Source organism: Lissotriton helveticus, chromosome 7 (assembly GCF_964261635.1).
Source record: "Lissotriton helveticus chromosome 7, aLisHel1.1, whole genome shotgun sequence".
NCBI lineage: Eukaryota > Metazoa > Chordata > Amphibia > Caudata > Salamandridae > Lissotriton > Lissotriton helveticus.
In genome coordinates, this window is record NC_136068.1 from 1,802,745,785 (window position 1) to 1,802,765,288 (window position 19,504).

Genomic DNA, 19,504 nt, shown 5'->3' on the forward strand with positions numbered 1-19,504 from the left:
AAATATACATAGAATGGTTAATAATTTCCAACCCCAAGTACTAAATAGGGTCCAGAACCAACCAGAAAGGGTCCAAGTTCCATTTTCTGGGTGGATCTCAGCAGCTATCTTATGTAATTTCGTAATCGAATCATACACGGAAGGTGAATTATCTGGCACGTACACACAGCAACTACTACCGATAATGCGGCATGCTCCACCATGATCAGCTAGTATCACGTCTAGAACCATTCGGTTCTGGAGCGTCACAATTCTAGTAATCTGCAATTCTTCAGTTATATTTCCCAAAGCAGAGGCAGTTTCATTAGCAACGGCTTCCACCACACGTGTAAGCCTCCTAATCTTTCGGCTATTCAACGCAGCTCCTACAAATGAAAATAACCCTAGATTGAAATCTACATATTGCTGTAAAGTAGTATCAGTTTGATCTATCCCATCAAGATCTAATGTTCTTTTAACTCTGTTTAGTACGAAGTCATGGTATAAAACGTAATCATTGTGATACATAGGAGGAGCAATGAATACAGGCGGCAGTACAAAAGCTATGTAACATGTCCCTAACCATCCCAGTGGCAGACGGTGGTATCCCTTGTTCCCACAAATGAAATATGTATTACGCGAGGCTACAAATGCAATTCCGTTTGGTGTATCAAAAGCAAGTGTAACATTACATTCGCTGCGGCCTACAGGGATTGTACCTTTATTTCTAATACAAAGATCTGCTTTTGTATCTATAACCGTTATCACGTGTAAATCCGTTACATTTATAAGTCTTTGATTCGTATAAACACGAGGTGTAGATATATTGTCCGGACGATATTCTTCCCATTCAAATTTAGTTCCTTCAGCTTGTGGATAACCATCTTTGTCATTAAAACATATCTTGTTCAATCGAAAGAGTAGTCCACCTTTCGTTGGCCATCGTAAAGTAAAAAGAAGAGTGTACCAAGCATTACAAGAACCATTATGAGAAAACGGGAGAGGAATAAGTGGCATTCCTCCTCTCTTCTGATGTCCAGGCAACATTCCTCATACCCAACAGTTTGATGTGTTGGTCATGTTGTGAGTGTGATGCAAAATCTGAATATAACTATTATTCAAATAGGTCTGTCTATGTCTCTCTTCATGATAAGGCAAAGTAAAATGAAAATGTTCGGACGGGCTTGGAGTGGTAGGCAGTAAGTGTTCTCGTGCAGGAAACAATTGTTCTATAGTCCAAGCTACCACTGCAATCACTACTATAGTCAACACAAACAATACAGCACCAAGAATTCTCCCTTTTCGTGTCAAAGGAGATGCCATAATTCGCAAAACAAATGATCTTCAAAAGCAACACTAGGAGAAAAAAAAAACGATGGTTCTGGACTGAGGCTGCCGTTGGTTTGTTCTACGAGATTCAAGACGGGTGTCGCTACACTGGGCCGAACTGATCCCCCCCCTTGATATTCCCGGCTTCCGTTTCACAAACCTCAGAGCGGTTACCAACCAGTTCAAAAATGCAAAAAGAAATTATTTCCTAGAACGTAGATTGTACTTCACTCCATCAGAAACAGTGTGGTCCGGGAAGGCTCCTTCCAATTCATTGGACGTAACAGCTGGGCTCTTTTCTGCATCCAAAATTTTCCTGTAGTCAGACAGCACCACAGGGCTCACCAGGTCCGGGGAAACACGACGACAATGGGTAGAATGGATCCACCGTTTCTTGTTGGTCACTCGTACTGCTGTTCGGGTGGCGAGCAGCACTTGCTCAGGACCATGCCACCTCGGTTCCAAACTGCTGGATCTCTCAAATACTTTGACCATCACATGGTCCCCAGGACGAAGATCGTGAGCCTCACCGGTGGAGTTATCGGGGAGCGCTTCTCGAACCTGCTGATGAATAGAAAGTAAATCATTTGTTAATCGTGCCAGATAGTCATTCATCATTATACAAGGCACATCATGTATCAAACGAGGCTTAGGAACTCCCCAGATATTCATCGGCCTTCTGAACACCACTTCATATGGTGTGAGGCCAGATCGAGAATGTGGCACTGATCGAATAGACAGCAATGCCAAGGGCAAAGCGTCCGGCCATTTCAAAGATGTGGATGCCACAATCTTTGCTAGCTTCAGCTTCAGAGTTGCATTGTATCTTTCTACCAAACCTGCTGATTGCGGATGAAAAACAGCGTGGAATCGTTGCTTGATTCCTAATCCTTTCAGGACGTACTCCACTACTTTCCCAATAAAATGAGGACCATTGTCATTCCACATAAATTTACAAACACCATAGCGCGGGAAGTACTCTTTGAGTAACACCTTAGCTGTTGTCAATGCTGTATTGTCTTTCGTAGGGTAAGCCTCAATCCATTTACTGAAGGCACACACCACCACTAAGACATACTTGAGGTTATTACAGCGTTCCAGCTGGATGTAGTCCATTTGCAATACTTCGAACGGTGCAGTAAGTGGAACAAACCCTCCTTTAGGAGTATGAGTCCCTTGTCCAGGATTGTGCTGTAAACATATCAGACAGGTCTGCACTACTCTCTTAGCCGTACTAGCAATTTCAGGATTTTCCCAAACCCGTGTAAGCAATTTCGTAATTGCGAGAGCTCCAATATGTGCCAGCCCATGTGTCATTTGCACCATTGTTTGTAAATAGGCCATGGGTAGTTTCCATCTTTCCATATCTTTACTGCGCCAGCAACCCTCATCATCCAATACTCCTTCAGTTGCCCATTTCGTAAGTTCTACTTCAGATGCTGACTTCTGTATATCTAATATTTCTTCTCTAGCATCATGCCACCGCTCGGCTTGTGATTTCACCACATACATGGGGGAATTATTTTGTAGCATAGCGGTCTCTCTCGCAATGCGATCTGCAAAAGCATTGCCTTGTCCTACTTTATCCATCACCTTTTTGTGCGCACTGCATTTGACTATTGCTACTTTCTTCGGACACAATAATGCATTCAGGAGAACACGTACCAATTCTCCGTGCATAATGTGTACTCCATGTGAAGTCAAGAATCCTCGTTCCTTCCAGAGTAGGCCAAAATCATGCACTACTCCAAAAGCGTAACGACTATCCGTATAAATGTTCACACATAGCCCAGCACTTAACTCACATGCTCTCGTTAAGGCTATCAATTCAGCTGCTTGGGCCGATTTCTGGGGTATCCGTGCTGCTTCTACCACTGTCTTAAGTGTCGTGATCGCATAAGCTGCGGAAGTCGTGCCATCTGGTAACTTCACACACGATCCATCGACCCACAGCTCCCCATCTACATCTGGAAATGGTGTATCCTGTAAATCGATACGACCCTTTGTCTGTTCCTCAGTCAGAAAAACACAATCATGTTGTTCTTCCTTCTGGGTCTCAGCAACAGGATCCAGCAGTAAAGTAGCAGGATTCAGTGTCGCACATCGTTTTAGTGTGATGTGCGGTGCCAACAACGTTAGCTCATATCCTGTTAGACGGGCACTGGTTAGATGCTGTGTTTTCGTTTGATTCAACAACGCATCTACCGCATGGGGAACTAACACCATCAATTTGTGTGACAAAACTATTCCTTCACTTTGTCGTATTGCTACTGCTGTTGCTGCAACTGCAACTGCTCGAAAACATCCAGGCAATCCTCGAGCCACAGGGTCGAGTACCGCCGAGAAGTATGCACAGGGTCTCTGCTTGTCTCCGTGTGTCTGCACTAAAACTGACAATGCGCACCCATCCTTCTCGTGTACATACAATGTGAAGATCTTCGTATAATCCGGTGTACCTAACACTGGTGCAGAACAGAGAGCCTGTCTCAATTGTTCAAAAGCATTCTGACATTCATTTGTCCATTCAATGGGAATCGGTGTATCTTTGGACAGCAATGCTAACAAAGGCTTAACAATGTGAGAAAAACCCAATATCCATTGCCTACAGAAAGACGTCAAACCTATGAAGGCACGAACATCCTCCTGAGTGCGGGGAACTGGTGTATCTAACACTGCTTGAATTCGATCTGGTGTTAATGCACGGCCCTCCTTAGACAAAAGATGACCGAGGTAGGTCACCTTTGGTCTACAATACTGTAACTTCTTCTTCGAAACCTTATGATTGTTTTTGGCTAAGAAGGAAAGCAAGGAAAAGGTACTTTTCTCACACTGTTCCTGCGTATCTGCTGCAAGTAAGATGTCATCCACATACTGTATAAGAGCCACTCCATCCTGCAATTCAAAGGAATCAAGCTGTCTCTTCAAAGCCTGACTATAGATGCTAGGACTTTCTGTATAGCCCTGGGGAATTCGACAAAATCTTTACGATTTATTATTTAATGTAAATCCAAAGAGATATCGACTATCGGGATGTACAGGAATCGAGAAAAAAGCGTTTTTCAAATCGAGAACTGTAAAAGTAGTTGCCGTCGGTGGAACCAACGTAAGCAACGTGGTGATGTCAGACACCACCGGGTACTGAGGCACTACTATCTTGTTGATTTCCCTCAAATCAATAATAAAACGGTAAACCTTAGCACCTGTATCTCTTTTAAGGATCGGTAAAATTGGGCTGTTGCAAACATTGTAGGGAACTTCCTCAACTACTCCTGCCAAAATCAAATCATTCACAATGTGTATCAAAGCAATTTTACCTTCCCTCGAAATTTTATATTGTGGGACACGTGGCAGGGATACTCCCTCCTTTACAGTAATATGTACTGGAGGAATACTCATCTGCCCTACATCAGTATCAGAAGTGGCCCACAATGTTTTTGGTAGGGAGGCTAATACTTCAGATTCATGGAGAAGACACACTCGCTCAATTTCTGGATAATTTTCATTCAACACCACCCGCACTCCTTCCGGGGCACAGCGAATAGTAGCTCGAAAATGTTTTAACATATCAAGTCCCATAATATTATCTGGTGTATTCGGTGACAGCAAAAAGGGACAAGGGGCAGCAAATTTATCAACATGAAATGTAACGGGTTGAGACAGTGGGCTAGAAGTAGGTGTTCCATCGAACCCTATAGCTGTAATTACCTCGCCAGACAGGGGAGCCCTTGGAACCAAGTGTTTGGACAAAGCGCTACGAGTAGCTCCTGTATCGACCAAAAATTGATCAGTGGACCCCAAGACATGTGCCTCTATGTATGGACCCCTTTGATCAACTGGTACCTCAACCGAATCCACACCCCATCCTACGCAATCCTATGCATAGCGCTCATCACGTGGTTCAACAGAGCCACCCTCATTTATCTGATATTGATTGCGATTATCGAATATATTATAATCTGTCTGACCACGACCCCTTGCTCCATGTCCTCCACGATCATTCGTCCCATAACCTCCTCGATCATTTGTCCCATAACCTCTCGGTCCTCCATAATTATTCCTGGACCTCCCACTTCCTCGTCCCCTCCAATTACGCTGTTCCCGAAACAATGGACAATCTGCAATCCAATGTCCAAACTGTTTACAGTATGCACACTGATTCACAGATATGTCGGAACGAGGAGGAGGAGCGTTATTATACGATCCTCGTCCCCCTCGATTGTTTCCCCTCGTAGCCTGAACCTGAGCCAACATTACCTTCGTCTTCAAATCCTTCACTTTCTTATCACTACTTTCCTTTGCCTCCGATTCCTGTCGTTCATAATATTGAGCCATAGTCAATAAAGAAACAGGGGTTGCCGTGGTCCACGAACTTTCACTCGCTTTTAATCGTTTTGCAATCTCCGGTAGGAGATTAGCCACATATTTGTCAACGAATAAATGTCTGCCTGTATCTTCTGTCAATGATTGTCCACTGTAATCATGGAACGCTTCCTCAAAGCGAGAAAAGAAATCTGAAACCGATTCATCTGTTTTCTGTTTACAAGAGGCTAATATGGTCCAATCAATCTTTTTAGCGGGAACGAGCGTTTTTAATTGATTTAGTATGCACCCTGGAAGGTCCAATATTAATTGACAAGGCTTACATGCTGGTTCCCTGTCTAAGTCAGCTTGAACTATATCTTTCCAACCTGCCCCAAGAGTCGTGGAATCATCAAACTTACGAATCGCTCTCCACATATCAGGGGGCAATATTAGTCCAAAAAACAGATCAATATCAACTAACGTCATAATACACGATGAAATTGCACTTTCAACACTTTCATAGAAAGCCGCTGGGTTTTTACGAGGATCAGGCAAAGCATTCTTAAGTGCCATAACATGTGCTCTATTCCAGGGCGTATAAACCCAGTTATACACAAAATACCCCTTGGCGTCTTTAGATGTTTTATCATCATCTGTGCCATCCCCTTTATGGGGGACATACAAAGGCGCAGCTTCTCGCATAGGTCTAATATTAATCGCGGCGATCTTATCTGTTCCAAAGATAGAGCATTCTTTGGATATCTCCGTCGATCCGGACGCAGGCGGACCCGATGACCTTTCCAACTCCCATAGTCGTGTCGCCTCATTCCGTAGCTGAACCAAACGTTTGAAAAATTCATCCGCATCTGACAGAACAAAGAGACCTTTACGAAAATTATCGCGACCCTTGGATATCTCCTTGGGTTCTAACTCTGGAGAATATTTTCTAAAGCGTTCAACAACCTCATCTCCAAAATGATCTAAGAAATACATTCGCTCCTGATCAGACCATTGTTCCATTTGCTTACTAATTTCAGAAACAGTGACAGTATTAATATTTAACTTTCGTGCAAACGAATGCAATTCCGCAGTTCGTTCCGCATGTAACCTTGTACGCTGTGTATTCTGGTCGTCCTTATCCGCATCCTTGTTCGGAGCCGTAGGTGCGACGAACGGAGGCGGACAACGATCTAGTAATGAAAAATCATCTGTTTCATTAGTAAGGACCGGATAAAGAGGACGTCGGATGGGAAACTGACCATTAACCTGTAAATTATGTTCCCGAGTCTCCCTCTCTTTCTGTTCCTGCAACTCCTTCTCCTGTAGCTGTAAAGCTTTGTCACGTGCAGCCTTTCGCTGCACCTTCTCCGCCAAGGCTTCCTCACGCTTCATTCGTTCACGCACCTCTTTCTCCCACATACGCACACAATCAAACATATCTTGTCTAGACCTTCGCTGAAACAAACACTGCTCCACATACTGAACCTTTCGTAAATCAAATGACCCATGTAGTGGCCACTGTAATTCACGATCGGCTTTGCTGTATTTGTGCCATAATGTGCTGTACATTTTTGGCGGGATGCCAAATTTTACATACATCTCGCGATTAGGAGTCCCCTCTGGGGGAGCCGGCTATGATTTATTTAATCGATAATTGGTACCATTCTCAAAGCAGCACATCCTTCGGAGCGTGCTGAAAACAGGCATGTTCAAAAGTACCACGGAAACGCGATACTACATAAAATGGCACTTAATGTGCTTCATACACGGTGTGCCGTTCAAATCAAATAAATTAGAGAAATATCCCTACATGCCTGCCTATGTGAGGTGCACTCCACATATAAATCAAATTCAAAGATTCAAATGTTAGCTAACTCAACAAATTCAAATTCAAATTCAAAAAGCCATAGTAAGTGTCAGTAGACTACCTCACCAATCAGAAGCTTACAACATCTCTTCAACAAATTCAAATTCAAAAAGCCATAGTGAGTGTCAATAGACTACCTCACCAATCAGAAGCTTACCGAATATCTTCAAACGTCCAAGATCCATCTGCCAAGTTCTGTGATCGAATCAGCCAAAACGGCACTACACGACAATCCAAGATCGGAATCTCAGTCGAGGACCGGCGCCACCTGGAAGGTCAGATCAGAAGGAAGGAAAGAAACACCGTGGATGCCAAGACTCGGGTCACTCAATGGCAGCGATCGCTTCCATGGCGAGTTTCCAAACCTTCGTCTCGACCTCTCCTTCGGGCATCCGAGTCGCCGATGAGTCCCTTCGTGGTCGCCAATTGTGGTGTTGGGTTCAATCAGGCCTTCATATTCTGCTAAACTCTCGAACACCTTAGTATAGAAGTTGGCACGGACACTGGAAAATGCAAAAGTCAAGTTTATTAAGACCCCATGGGGTGGTGGTACATTCCTACAGCACCCTTCGGCAATGTAAGAAGTAGCACACCGAACATCGGTGCGCGACCTCTTTTATACAGTTTAATGACAATAAAAAGATAGGCGGTTACAAGTTACACACTTTAGGTACATATAAGGTCATTTTTAGAACACAGCCAGCATGTGGGAGGAGTTTAATAGCACTGGTCAGTTTATGCTAACATTCCTAGAGAATGACCAGTCGATGCATAGTGCGCATGTGCGTTTGACCAGTACTAAAAATAGCCTGTTGCCGAGCAGAATAAATGACCATGGGTATCGAGAAAGGACAAAGGGGCACGCTGACCACGAGGCAGCGTGTTCATACAAAATGGAAGTCGGAAGGATTCAAAATGGCCCTCGTACATTTTGGTCAAGTTAACGGAAAAGATTGTGTAGCTGAGCTAAACGCTAACTCAGGAGCTGCCAAAACACGACATCGTCTCCGTGCTGCTGGGGGGTGCCTGAGTGCACTTATGGGGGGAGGGGAGGGTGCCTGCGTGCAGTACCTCTGTGCACTGCTGAGGTGTGTCTGCATGCTTGCCTTATCTCTGCTCTGCTGGGGGGTACCTACCTGATGTACCTCAGTGCACTGCTGGGGGGGGGGGTGCCTGCATGCACTTCTGGGGGTGGGTGAGCCTGCATGCATGCCTCGTCTCCGCTCTGCTGGGAGGTGCCAGCGTGCACTTCTGGGGGTGAGCCTGTGTGCATGCTCTACTTCTGTGCACTGCTGGGGGTGTGCGCCTGCATGCATGCCTCGTCTCTGCTCTGCTGCGGGGGTGCCAGCGTGCACTTCTTGGTGGGGGGAGTTGTGCATTTCGGGGGGTGAGCCTGCGTATGCAAGCACTACCTATGTGCGCTGTTAGGATATGTGTATGCCTGCCTGCTCTGCCGCTGTGAACTGCTGGGGGATTGTGTCTGCATGCTGTACTTTTGTGCACTGCTGTGGGTGTACACCTGCATGCTGTACCTCTGTGCAGTGCTGGGGATGTATGCCTGCATGCTGTACGCCTGTACCTCTGTGCACTGCTGGGGGTGTACACCTGCATGCCATACCTCTGTGCACTGCTAAAGATGCGTGCCTGCAAGCACTACTTATGTGCCCTGGTGGGAGTGTGTGCCTGTCTGTTCTGCCGCTGTGAAATGCTGGGGTGTGTCTCTGCCTGCTCTGCCATTGTGAACTTCTGGGAGTGTGCGCATATCCGCCCTGTTTCTGCGACCTTCTAGGAGCGTGCCTGTCTGTTCTATATCTGTAAAATGATGGGCGCGAAGCTGCTTGCTCTACTTACATGTACTGCTGTGAGGATTACCTGCCTGCTGTATCTCCGTGATTTGTTGAAACGAGTGCCTCTCTGTTCTACCTATGCGACCGGCTGGGAGGTGTGTTTGCCTGTTCTATATCGGGACTCCTAGGTGACCTGCTTAACTGCTCAGATATGTGCCTGCCTGCTCTATCTCTGTGAACTAATGGCATGGGAGGCTAGTCTGTCTTGTTTCCTGATGGACACTGTTTCTGTATCCCAAGGGCCGTGTACATCCCGATGTGCTGCAAAATAAGTTTGAATCCCAGCTGTGGTGCAAATTGTGTACTAAGGGGTTGTGTGTGTGCCTGGGCGTGTGTGCGCATCTGTGTGTGTTTGCCTGTGTATTTGAAAGCATCTTTGTGTTTGTGTATGTGTGTGTGTGTTTGCCTGTGTATGTGAAAGCATCTGAGTCTGGGGATGTGTGCGTCCCTATGTGTCTGTGCCTATATATGTGTACGCATCTGAGTGTGTGTGCGTGCTCTGATCACATACCCAAGTGAAGATTTCAACCTGCCTCAACTCTGTCTTGTGGATATTAAACTAAAGGTACGCCATGCAGCGCTGGAGGCATTTGCTGTGCTGGCCTCGTCCATGGGTTCAGATAAAGCCAGCCTCTTCAAGGCCGTGGATACTGTGGAACTTAATGAGGAGGGGGATGGAGTGATGCATGCAGTCCAGGCAAGGCTAGCCAGAAAAACCCTTCCCAAACTTGATGCACAAGGTCTAGTAGACTATGCCACCTCTCTACCTACCTCTGCTCATGGAAGAGGTGCTCACATCCTTCCAGGAGCGGACTCAGACTGGCTTCTTTCAGGATGTAGGACTCAGAGTGCGCACACTCCCAGCGGTGACTGTGCCCTCAGGCGTCATGGATCCTACAATGACCTACTGCTTCTGGCTGATCCCACCGTTGGTGCCAGGAGGGTGTTAAGCGCAGGTAAAGGAAAAAACAAACTGCCTTGGGAGAATGATTCCGCTCCAGTAGTGGGAGTTCAAGCGAAGGATTCCCTATATGCCAAGGAGCTCCAACAGGTAACTGTGATTTCTTTCATGAGTGTGTGTGGCTGGCTCTGGGTGTGTGTGTGTGGCTGGCTCTGGGTGTGTGTGTGTGGCTGGCTCTGGGTGTGTGTGTGTGGCTCTGAGTGTGTGTGTGTGGTAGTAATTGCTGTCTGCTGAGCGCGTCCGTAGGGTACAATAGGTCTCACATTTGCAAGAGATTAAGCTACTGGCAATGTAAATGACAATGCCATTTATTTATCTGTTTTCAAAACCAACACATAAATACAAATTTTGTCATTTACAATGCCAATAGCTCTAACTTTTCCAAAGGCGAAACTATTGCATTGTAAATGCGTGTTATGTACTTTAACTGATAAACAAAAAGTAAAATAAACTGCAGCTAACTGAACACATATGCATTATATGTCAAGTAAATGCGCTCATGAACAATAGAATGTAAAAGAACACACAAAGCACATATGGCCGTTTGGATTACATATAGGAGGGCATAAAAGCTACGTTTATAAGAGGATATATGTGTGAGTTGTAAGATACACATTATTGATGAGGCACATATATAGAACAATGTATACAAATGTGTTGCATATTGTGTGGGGTAAAAAAACATTGATGTACGTTTTTTACAGAGGCTAAAATACAGAGCATCAGAACTTTCCCATCACAAAATAAGCAGGGATAGCGCAATTCTAAATATAAACTAATTTAAAACACAAAATATTTAGCCTTAATTCTGAAAAAAATATAGTTCCATTTAAGTTCCCAATTATTTATGCTGTGTATATATTTCTAAAATTATTCTTCCACAATTATGAGCTAGAAAGCAGATTCAGACTTTAAAAGCTGGTTGGCAAACTAAAACGCCCCAATGTAATAGTGCTGCATATTGAAAACACCGGCTCACCATTTGAGACAATTTAAGCACTAGTAGGTCACTTTACCCACATACTTATAGCTAGACAGAAATACAATGAATAGCGTAACTCCAGTTTCCTTCATATATATTCTGCGTGTGTAAAGATATATTAAGTGCTTCGTCTACAATTAGAGGTTATACATTACCATTACACAATTAAACATGTTTTTAAAAATTTGCACATATGCAAGTTTAACCTTTAAACACTATCCCCTCCCCATTTGTACTGTTCGTGAGGTTTGTGTTAAGCAGGGTAAACAAAACTCACACAGTGTAAAGCTGCTGCCTCATGAAAGAACCATACCTTTATATTCTGCAAATTAGGCACTATGAAAGCGGCGGTAGCCACGTGTTTGTAAGGAACACATATGGGGCAGATTTACAACTTCTGGCGCATCTCTGCTAATCAGCAGGGATGCGCCAGAACAGTTGCCAGAACAGTTGCGACTCGCCAAACCACCTGTGTGCCTGGCGCACCATGGCGCACGGATGGGCAGATGCGTGTCGCTTCCCCCGGCGGAAATGCGGGGCATTGATGGAGTCGCATCGCAAGTGCGACGCAGCTCCCGCAAGGCTCGGTCGGGGTGCCCCTATGCCTCACATGCTGCATCAATCCTTACGCCGGCTTCAAGCAGGCAGAGGGTTTAGACACAGCATGGCCGTAAAAGTGACTGAGTGAAATCTTATAGATTTCCCTCAGCCACTTTTCTGATGCGTTCCTAAATGTTTGAGAAAGAGGTGGAGGGGTCATGTATATGCCGCCTCCTATTTTGGGGATGCATGAGGAGCCCTAATATGGGTGGCCCCAGAGGTCCTGTTTATCCACATGCAGGTCAAAGTAGACGGGGAGGGTAGGTTTGTAATACTGGAAGGCACACTTGAAGCCCACAACATCTGCTTTATCAATGTATATGCCCCAACACTGATTACGGTGCCTTTATGGGCTCAGTGTTGGGAGCCGCCCAGGTTCCTGCGACGACAGAGGTCATCATGGTGGGTGTTAGTAATTATGTCATTGTTGGCCAACTTGATAGATCATATAGACAAAGGGAGGAGGACCCCGCACAGGCTCGTAAGGGACTGGGGGGAAAGATTTGTGTCAAAAGTAAAGGTCCCAGTTACAAAATGGACATCAGAGGATGTATCCAGGGTCAGTATTATTACTGAAGGTATCTAACTAAAGACAGCATGCCAGTTTGATGGGCGGGAAAGGCAAAGATACAGCAGGGGACAGTAATTCAACAGTAGCAAATATTTAAAGCTATGACAGTATCTGAGACATATCGCAACAAATGTTTGGTAAAAACTCTTGTTTCAAATTTATTAACATTATCAAGTGACACAATTAATGAATGACAATACATGTAGGTATTTAAAAACAATTAAAAAAACATGATCAAATTAGACAAATGCACTTCATAAAAGAATTTTTAACTTTTATACAAAATGAATTTTAAAAACGAAAAGAATCACAACGGTCGACGCAGCGTTTCGGTTTTCTTATAGAACACCTTCTTCAGGACTGATTCTAGACAGTTAAGAAACACAGAGTTACCATCTGACATTTTGATGCATTATTTAACAACACTATCTCTGTTATCCATTTCTATCACATTTCATATTTTTATAGTTGCATATCTTTTTTTATAACCCATACCAGTTTTATACATTCTGCCCAGATAGATGAACACATGATTTTTTTACAGCACAGAAATATGATATCTACATGGTGTCTTATACTCATCCCCCTTTGGTTATTCAGTATCGTCTCTCTTTCACTGCATGACTACACAGATCAAATATGTTTGCCTTTCCCTTGGAATTCTCCATTCCAATGCTGTTCCTTACATTAACAAGCATTTTCTGATATCAGCCTACCTTGTTCCAGAAAAGTGAAAGTGGCTCTACTGGAGGGTAATGACTGGCCCCAAATGTTTTCTAAGGGTGAGTTTCACGATCTGCCGTATTCAATTTGCAAATGTGATTGATCTAGAAAGAAATTTTTATTTTTAGATGACCATCTTTTGGTATTATTAATGTTTTTATACCTGGTTTCTACCATATTCCAGATAGACATTCGCTTACCTCCATACCTCTTTTATTTGGGTATTCAACCAATATTCATTCCGTAGCCATCTGTGTTTATAGTCGGGCTTCAGGAAATGTATATGGACCTAGAGAGATAGATATATCCCTTAGTATATATATTTACAGGGATCGTCCTACATCTATTGGCTAAAGAAGTTTTAAGCAATTAGCCTCCTACCTTTTGGTCTGCTATATTCTTCCTGGGAATTGCTGCCAGGAGGAGCCACCGTGATGATTATTGCCGGGAAAGTTCTTTGTCTGGAAAGATTTAATTAATCACTCACTTATCCACTCTTTAAGTGACCCATAATCACTGTTATCATATTCACACACACAATATCCCTTACCCAATGAATAGGGATTCAGGCGCCGTTGGTTACTTGATCCTCTTTCTTACAATTGAAGATCACCGGCCAGCATGTCGCTTGACTGGGAATAATCACGCGAATGTATAAATATCTGTAAAGGTATAATGCAAATATAGTTGATAGGATTTTTTACTTATACCATTTCTTTTTTTGTCATGATTCCAAGTTACTCAGGACTTACTTTGTGTATCCCAGAGGTTCTTTGTTTATCTTCTTGTGCACACTTGAAAAAAATTTAGGCACATTTTGCTGTTTAGGCAAACTTTAAAAAAGTTTTGGCACATTTTGCTGTTTAATTATATTTTCTATTTCATAGTTACTCCTATTGCAAGTTTAAATTTTTTTTTAAGTTTAAAAAAATTTTAAGCACATCTTGCTGTTTAGGCAAACTTTTAAAAAACAAATTTAAAAAAAATGTAGGCACATTTTGCTATTTAGTTATATTTTCCATTTCCTATTTCCTCATATTGCAAGTACCCTTATTATTAATTACTAATATCCCTGAGTTAGGCTAATCTTTTGTCTCTCCTCATTACCTTAATAGTTTCAGTCGGCCTCCCTGCTCCTTTCTCCTGGCAGCGCGTCACCTCTGGTCAGTTTCCAGAATGTAGAATACATTGCCGCTTTGTTGCCGGCTTTAAATATCAGCCATGTTCTAATAGGGCGCTTGTTTTACGTCCCCTGATTGGTTAAAGTGTAGACTGTTATGGAGACTGTTGCCAGGGATGACCCGCGTCAGGGCTACTCTTTCCTTATCGCTCCCGCACGCATTGGTTCGCGGCTTTCCTAAGCTTGGAATTCATTGGGGGAAAAAGAGAAAAAGCTACATGCGTTTCTATGGTAATCTGAATCCGTGTCTCCTATGTGGGATTACGATTTTCACTTTCACCCGCGCGTTGGTTCACCGCATTCCCGTGTTTGTTGATCATTGGGTGACGGGCTTGATGCGTTTCTATGGTGATATTACTCGTGTCTTCCAAGCGCGACTGCGAGTGAGCCAATACATTACACCAGTCCATTATCATTGGTTAAAGGCTACCAAAATATTCCTGTCGTAATGAGCGCTCGTATTTATTGCTCATACATCTGATAATTTGTAAATAGGCGGGTAGAGTTACCGCTACTGTTGAATTACTGTCCCCTGCTGTATCTTTGCCTTTCCCGCCCATCAAACTGGCATGCTGTCTTTAGTTAGATACCTTCAGTAATAATACTGACCCTGGATACATCCTCTGATGTCCATTTTGTAACTGGGACCTTTACTTTTGACACAACTTGATAGATCTCCTCCCTGAATATGTACTAAACCCCACATGTCCGCTTCACTTACACAAGCACTGGAATCCCCGGGCCTAATTGACATTTGGCGCTTGTGACACCCAAACATTCTTGCTTATTCTTGCTTTACACCAGCTGTGAACACCTATAGCCAGTTAGAATATTTTTTTGTCCCACTGGCCAGTACATATAGGGTGCTAGACGATCAATACTTGGCTAGGTACATATCCAACAACTCTCCACTCCTGATAACATTTTCCCTGGAACACCACATACCCAAGATACCATAATAAAGGTTAAGTTCAGACGTGCTCGTGGATCCGGTGTTTCGGGCCACATTGCTGGAAACTCTTACACAGTACTATGTTCTCAACTGGGAAGGTGCAGGCTGCAGGGTTTCCGAATGGGTTGCCATGAAAGTGGTAGTGCGGTAGGTGTACTTGACCACCACAGTTGGCATCTATCGCATATTTGAACAAAATAAGGGCGACCCATATGTCCTTGCGAACTGGGTATTGCTAATAAGCAAAAACAATGTTCACAAGGAACTCATTTTTTAAAAGGAATTATTTTTTGCAAGAATTAATACATCCTGCTTGATTTAAACAAACAGAAAGATGGAAGATGAAACCTTAGGTCTACAAGGCATACAAGTATTATCACAGAGTTTTATGTAATGGCCCACAGAACAGAGTATACATAGTTCTCACTTCAGCTGAAGTAATTTATTTTGCATAACAATATTTGAGATTCAGAAAGGCATAACAATTCTGTATTAGTGTATTTAGAATATATACAGTGTCACATTTGAAAATTGATTTGTGAACCCTAGTGAAGTGACCATAACCAGCCAAGTGAATTAAATGTAGTGCTATTGTAGAACTGAAACAGTAGTTATTGGTAATTATAAAGGGGAGGTGGTTGAAGATATAGTACAATAGATTCTTCAAGGACAACTAAATGATTTATTGGGCTCTCCCTTTTCCTTTTGGTCGACGATGTTTCGACCCTCTCGCGGTACCGGGTCTCTTCAAGACAGAGATTCTGGGGACAAGCAACACAATGTGGGTGCCCGAAGGTAGAAGTCCTTCTTCAAAACTTTGGGGGTACTTCTCAAGGCTGACCAGGATACACAGAGCCCTTACCGTGAAAGCCACAGCTTGGTTTCAGGAGTTGTTTGCAGTAACAGGGTTACCGCAGGTCCAATTGCTAAATGTGGGCGGTGTCCAAGAATTGAAGATGGTGCTTCGATTTGATAGTGACAGCGCATGGAGTCAGAACTATCCGTTCGCTGACAGTCGCAGCAGTATTAAATACTGCTCCCCGTGTTTCAATTAAGAAGCCTTGTCTTTATTCCTTGGCCGTGACTCACTACTGAATAGTGTTTTCCTGATGGTCATTTCATAATACATTGATTACTGCTACCTTACCTCATTGACTAATGAAGCTCCATCCTCAATTCTTGGACACCGCCTGCATTTAGGAATAGGTCAATTCCTAGACACCGCCTGCATTTAGGAATAGGACCTGCGGTAACCCTGTTACTGCGAACAAGGCCTGAAGCCAAGCTGTGGCTTTCACGGTAAGGGCTCTGTGTATCCTGGTCAGCCTTGAGAAGTACCACCAACGTTTTAAAAAAGCACATTGAAGGGTGACCCGACTCTCCAGGAGTCAACTCTAGAGACACTGGAGAAACAATTGACCAGTAGGCCTTGGTTGAGGGAGAATGGGACCGACAGAGTAACAAGATAATTGAAATATGGTATTAGCTCGAGAAACATTCCCTAAAGCTGGCAGGTTGATGGTATATGGAGGGCAACATTGCAATATTGCCTATTGGCTCGCTTGATACAGTCCAAGTTTTCGATTAAACCTATCATGGCTATGAGAAACCAGTTGGGTCAGGTCATGTTTAGACAACAAGAAATTAATGATGTTTTCACTGCACATCTGCGGGAGGTGTACGCAGCCCTGACCTTTGAGCTGGATGCCCACTTGCAGACCACCTGTTTGGTGGAGCTGCCGCTACCGAGGCTATCTCCCAAGGATTATGAGCAATTGAGAGCCCCTCTCTGTAAACAGGAATTACGGTGGCTGCAATGAAAACTGCTAAGTCAATGGGGGTGACGGACTCCCTGCTGAATTCTTTAGATTCTTCCCTGGGACCCTGATCAGTAAGCAGCTCCCAGTATTTGAGGAGGCCCTTGAAAGATGAATTCCTCGAGATTCCATGAGAGAGGCCCTCATAATGGTTATACTGAAACCAGGGAAGAACCCCTTGGAGGCTGGTTCTTACCAACTGATCTTTATGTTAAATGTAGACTTAAAGCACCTTAGCCAAGTACTGGCGGCACGATTGTTGCCACTCCTCCCTACTCTGATCCATATTGACCCGTCGGGATTTATCCCCCTAAGGAACACCGTATGCAATCTGCGTCAGTTAGCCCATGTTCTGCATGCATCAGTTTTATAAGAAGACCAATATGCTCTTGCCTTTCTTGACATTAAGCAAGCTTTTGACTCAGTGCAATGGGACTATCTCTGGCATATACTCGATTGGATGGGATTGGAAAACACCTACATTAAGTGGGTTAAACTGCTTTACTCAAACCGCAGACTAGGGTGAGGACTGGGCGGTACGTCTTGGTCAAAATTGTCCTACAGCATGGCACACGCACGGGATGTCCGCTGTCGCGCCTAATTTTTGCTATTGCAATGGAGCCGCTTGCATGCCAGCTCCAGCAGGCTCTCCATGTATGGGGTATAGAGGTTGGTAATACTGATCACGTTGTCTCTCTATATGCCAACGATGCCATGATCTACCTGCGTCGACCAGAACTCTTTGGGCACATAATGCTTAACATTATGCACAAATTCTGGGAATTCTCAGTACTAGGGGATATTACTGCAAAGTCTGCCATATACCGATTAGGGCACCTAAAGGGTCTTTCCATTAACAGTTTTTCAAAAACGTGGCTACCCTGGAAGGTAGATAGTGTCAAATAACTTGGCATACAGGTCATACACGGTGAGCATCAGTTCTAGGATATGAATCTGGGCTGAATTCTTCGCAACCTACACCCTTCGATTATATTTTGGAATACACTGAGACTGTCAGTCGTGGGGAAAATAGCATTAATTAAAATGGTCATAGTGCCATGATGTCTCTACATGCTACAAAGTGCAAAGTATGAAAGTTCCCAACGGTATTTAGGGACTTAGATAAGGCGCTTCACTGGGCAGGCAAGAGGTGTAGAGTGAGCCTCAGTACCCTGAAATGACCATGGAATAGGGGTGGAATGGAAGTCCCCGATATAGAACTGTATTATCTGGCAGCACAACTACAACACCCTGGTCACTGGCTAGATGGGGAGCCTAATTAGGAACGGTCTTATCGGATGGCACAGATGACGGACACCAGCTTTGGGCCCTGCTGATGAGGGATCTGCTGATTTCTCCTGAATTAACTCACGTGTTATGGATGATGGACAGTCTCTGGGAGCGAGCGGTGCAATGAATAATTCGGCAAGCACCTAATGCTCCTGATTTAGGTATTTAGATAGCCTTAGCACAAATGGCCAGCGTGATGGCGATAGTAAATGGCAAATGGGTGGATGCTTGATGCTGTCTGATCTCAACTCCGAGTGACGTCCTTGGGATGTTTGGACTAGGGGGCGGCCAATTCCTCCAGTATGCCGAAATAGCGGCCATGGCGTGTCAGTTAGGGTCATCCTTCCTATGTGGCCCCTACACCCACACAAACACTGGTGACCCTATTGTCCATGGCAGGTGGGCGTAAGCTCATAACGCAATTCACTGAGTGCTCCATACAGACAAACAACTGATTATGCTCCGTAAAGAGGAGACCTGGCAGGATCTCAGTGATGAGCCTATTGTGCCTACCGACTGGCTAACAATTCATGAGGAGGTCCGTAAGGTCTCAGTCTGGGATTGGTTTAAACAAATCCAGTTCTACGTATTACACATGGCTTATCTCTCCCCCAAGAGACTACATGCCATCTATACCAATAGAGACCATATATGTCCTCAGTGTGGTGCGACAACTGTAGATTTCTTACATATGTTATGACACTGCCCCATCATCACATCATATTGGTTGGAGGTGTTGCCACAACTCCACCATGCAACAGGATGGGAATTGCCGCATACAATAAATAAATGCTTACTGGAACTCTTACCTCACAACCCTAGATTGAAGCTGAGTAGAAGATTCACAATGCTAGGCCTTATAGTGGCAAGAGACACATAGCTATCAGCTGGTTGACAGTGAAACCCCATACAAGGGAGGCTTTGGAGAGAGACTTATTAGAATAGGTGACAGCAGAGGAGGCACGTCTAAGGAGAACACGTAGCGATGCAAAGGTGGCCAATATTCTACTCTGCTGTGATACCATGACCCAGGCACTCTTGGAGCCACAGGAAGAGAACCAATTCATCATGGATATCCAGACCATAGGGGTTAGAGAGATGCCT

General features: G+C 44.1%; 1 long non-coding RNA gene across 1 annotated transcript; it reads right to left on the reverse strand.

Moving 5' to 3' along the window:
• Positions 1–13,380: 13,380 nt before the first annotated feature.
• On the reverse strand, positions 13,381–14,324 carry LOC144767724 (uncharacterized). The gene is made up of 4 exons (XR_013598326.1): positions 14,269–14,324; positions 13,712–13,823; positions 13,543–13,622; positions 13,381–13,450 (listed from the first exon to the last, which is right to left on the reverse strand). It is a non-coding gene; the product is annotated as an uncharacterized LOC144767724 (long non-coding RNA).
• Positions 14,325–19,504: the final 5,180 nt, after the last annotated feature.